The sequence below is a fragment of the Aptenodytes forsteri genome, unplaced genomic scaffold (assembly GCF_000699145.1).
Source record: "Aptenodytes forsteri isolate BGI_AS27 unplaced genomic scaffold, ASM69914v1 Scaffold7, whole genome shotgun sequence".
In the NCBI taxonomy this organism is placed as follows: domain Eukaryota; kingdom Metazoa; phylum Chordata; class Aves; order Sphenisciformes; family Spheniscidae; genus Aptenodytes; species Aptenodytes forsteri.
Window position 1 is genome coordinate 1,476,646 of NW_008795919.1, and position 4,631 is coordinate 1,481,276.

Sequence of the window (4,631 nt, forward strand, 5' to 3'; positions counted from 1 at the left end):
TCCCCCCTCCCTGCCTGCCTCCGGGGTAGGGGTGGGTGACAGAGCTGCAGCACGGCTTTTCTCTTTTTATTGCGGTTATCAGTGAAAGTTACACTGCAAAGCAACACCAAAACCAGTTGTTATTAAATATTATTAAGAAAACCCCAACAAGATAACCAATAAACCCAAGCGGACAGGGCATCCTCCCGGCAGGGAGCAGGGTGGGGGGGTCCCGGACCACCAGTACCACAACCCCCTCCCAACCCCGACACGGGGTAACACGGGGGAACCCGCAGAGGCCATCGCCTTCCCACGACAGCTCTAGTTTTGCAGACAGCAGGAGGATTTACACCGCCCATCTGAGCACTTCAAGAAGTTCTTTCCTGGTTTTTAAAAAAAAAAAATTAAATGGCATTAAATCAAATCAAACAGAAGAGGCTGAAAGTAAAACCGTTTTCTGGCAAAGGTTTGGCAGCCACGCCTGGTACCTCCCTCCAGATGCCACCCAGCTCCTGACACCGCAGCTCAGATCACCATCCACCTCCACCACACCTCCATCTCCATCCACTCCTGCGGACATGGCTTTGGGAATAAACTAAACTGATGCAAGAATAAAAAAAAAAATTAAAAGTATCACACATGCATTTCAAAAAAAATTTATTTTTCAAATGAATACGGTTCGTTTACAATACACCCAACTTGATGGTATCTAAAGCCAGCAGAGATCTGATGACTGTTGTGTGTACTATACACAGTCGTACAGAGGTTACAGATGCCTACGAGAGGGAAGGAACAGTGAAAGAAGTTGACATTTTACTGTGCTGGAAAGAAAGCAACTCTTGCAACAGGTAGAAAATTTTGGCAAGAACAATTTGTCTGGAAAAGGAGAACGGGCAGAGGACACCGCTTCTGCTTAGCAAGTACATCTCAAAACACGCCGACACATGGTTCCCCTCCCACCCCACATGGTTGCAGCCCACATCCGCAATACAAATAGGCACACATGGTCAAGATGGTTAAGTAAAAATAAAGGCTTTTACCAGTTTGTTTGCCATCCGTCTACAATCTATTTGTGCAATGTCTCAAGTCACAGCTCTACTTTATTCTTGAAACAATTCCCTTTTGCTTTGAAACCCCCCGGTACCTTCATGGTGGGAACACATTCCGGTTCCTGCTTAAGCAATGGTAACACCAAAACGAGAGGGGAGCAGTTACCAGCATATGAGAAAGAGCAAGACATACACATAGAAGGCAATCTCAATCCACCGGACTAGTTTATTAGAATTTTATTCTGAAAAGGAATCCCAAACAGCACAATATTTTTTTCAATTTAAACATATGGTATTAAATATGCAAAATTTATATGCACAACATTGCTTCCAGCAGTCTCCTAAACAAATACAGCTTGATCACTAGCAATGTTTATGGCACACACTATGCCACCTGAGCCACCTTCTCCTGCAGATACTTTAATACCCATATTGGCTCATAACCGAATGCTACCAATTACCGTGAAAGCTTTGAAGTAATACCTGCTGATAGACAATGTTCTTATCTGTGATCAGACGCCTCCAGGCCACGTAAACAGCCTAGTTTTTCCCCATGACAAGCAACAACACTATTTATCCACCAATAGGCTACTTGGGGAAGCTTAACTGCTTACACCAAGGGAAGAAGCAAGAACGTAACAGACAGGAGGATCTGTACCCTGCAAGCCCAAAGTGTGTCACCTAACCTGTGAAATGCAGATCCGTACACCAGTGTCGCTGGTCATGGCAGTAGGGGCTGGGCAACGAGCCTGTCAAAATCAACATTTCAGACCAAAAACTTGTTCTGCCAACTCTATTGCTGTGCTGAGGCTAGCTTTTCAAAACTGCCTGCAAAACGGACACAAAATGCAACTTTCTAGGAACAGGTTTTTCTACAGGAAAACAACATTAAGTTGTCTCGAGGCTAGATTCAACACTAAAAACTGCAGAAATGATAACATTTTGATGAAGAACAGAAATCAAGTCCAAAGAAAACTATAAACCATAGCCACAGGAGGAAAGTGATGTACAAAACCGAGTACCCAAAAGAAGCCATTCTTCACTGCAAAGTTGCCAGAAGTCAGAAGACAAACTTCATCTCTAGCAGTCTTCCTCTCACCAAGTTTTTTTGGCGTGCAATTTTCCTCACCAGTTGAAGAGCACTACTCAAGTTTCCATTTTGCTGGCACACCATCAGGTTTCAAAGACTTTGAGAGGTTCTTTACATTTAGCATTGCTCTAGCGGGTATTACTTTGCTAAGGTGTCTGAGCGAACACTAACCAGCGAGGCATGGTTTTTCTACCAAAGAAACTGGTTTTGAATATATTTAAGAGATTCGCAAGTGTAAGCATAATGAAAGTTTATTAGTAACTATTTTAATAGCTAATTTTTGCACACCTGTACTCAAGTGGGTTGTGGACCTATGATTTATGGGCTAGCATAGCCCTAAACTCAACATATAGTCACATTTTTCTGTGTTGCTAGATAGTATTACAGTAGGTATTAATTTTCCAACTGCCAAATGTGTTTGAAAGACCTATATAATCCTCAGCAATGAAAAAAACCTTTCATTTAAATAAACTTGCCCTCTGACAGTCTGTTTTGCAACAAATGGATTATCTTAAAAGAAAGCAACAGGAAAACATCATGGGACCAACCCCAATGGCCTTCCTCGAGCAGAGCTGCGATGAGATCTAAGTAAAGAGCACAGGCTCACGTCAGAGAGACTCCAAACAGAACTGAATTAATTGAAGATGCAAACTTGCAAGAAGGTGCACAGGTTTGTATCAAGAATTTAGCACTTCCACAACATGGTTCATCCTCAGAACTTCTAATAGTTAGCTCTCGTAAGGCGATGTGAATCATCATAAACATTTTCTAGATAGGGTGAAGAATGAAGCAGAATTGTTTAACCCGAGGTCAGAGAGGGAACCCATTTCAGAGCCAGCGTTGATACCAGAGTTCCTGGCTGGGTAACTCATCAATATCTCAAAACTGCATAAAATAACCTGTTTGAAAAGCTCTTCCATTTCGGTCTGAAAATCCACTTTTTTAGCAGCTTTAAGGCCAAACTAGCATCTCAGGACACAGGCGCCTGCTTTTGCGCAGCACACAGTCTACAACAGCCTTCCCTCTACTAGTACCTTGGTATCAGAGGAGGGGGGATCTTTTCTCCCCTCATACCACTTTGCTAACTCTTTCCGTACCCAAGAGACCACACGATTTTGTACACAGACATCACTACCCTCAGCCGCTAGCAAACTGGTTCTTGAAGAATTAGCCATGATGTTTAATCCTCACCTCCACGTTCCCACTTAATCAGACCTGCACCGCTCCCCGACATTCACTGGACAACATTCTTCATATCCTTACAGCCGCCAAGCAGGGGTAAGGGGGAAGAAGCAATGGAGTGTATGGAAAGCTGCAGGAGCACAGTAAAGAGTGAAGACATTACTGGACAGGCAACATTCAAATAAAGGCAGAATTAACGATTCTCATTAGATAGAGAAACATATCAAGGTTAAATTGCATTTAAAAAAATTGCAAGTCTACCAGGAAGTATGTTTATTTGATGACATTACTCTCCAGAAACCACTTATTTTAAAAGCTTCTCCTCTCTGGGTAGTTCTAATTCACAAATAATTCAGGACTCACTTTGATTAAGTAACTCAACACAAAACCAACTCCGTTCTGACCAAGGACTTCAAGCTTTAAAAACAGTTCAAGAAAAATACTAACCATACTACCAATGCAAACACAAGTTTTTCCAGCTTCTGTTCTTGATCAGAAAAAGGCACATGCTTGCTCTCAATGAGTTCAAGTCCAACACAAACAGTTTAGGACACCTAAGCTAATGTTTGACGTTCCCATCAATCTCCCTGAAGGGCTGGAGCTGACCACAGCTCACCTGACATCCACCCAACTCCTACTCAGTCCTTTATTTCTACAGGCAGTTGCTTTCATCACCGTCGCACTACCACCACCCCTCACATCCAGAGCTGATTCACCTTCCACACAGCTACAGCGTCCTCAACATGGCTAATTCTATATAGGCAGCGGAGGGAGAGTGATCCTGCGTAAGGGAACAGGGAGGTAGGTAAGAGCTGAGGAAGAGCAGAGCAACTGTAGTGCTACAGCAAAATTAACTCTACAACTGCCTGCTGCTGTTTTTCTTGGTAGCCAGGCACACTTCAGCGTGAACTGCGTGAAAATTGCAACCAGAAATCTATCGGTTTTATGGAGGGTCAGATATTGCTCACAAAACCCCTTGGCTCCATTGTTTCAAATAGCACCGACCTACTGGAACTTGCGTCTGTTTTGAACCAAGTAAGGTAGCTTCAAGGTTTAGATACAAAACACAGTTAGTCTGACTTAACTATACAGCTGTTACAGGCACTGCCACCTGCTTCTCAGCACGGTCCTTTTAGGAGGTGAACAGGCACTCAAAAATATGGGGAAAATGCTCTTCCCCTCACGTATTAGTTTTTGAAGTGGTCACGTGGGGTCTTTTTGGGCAAACTGGATGCAAAGATACAGGTTCACAAGGCTCTAGCAGCATGAGATTTTTTTCAGTATATTCAGCTTTTTCAATAAGAAGACAAGTTTCCTCCTTGCACTTCTTA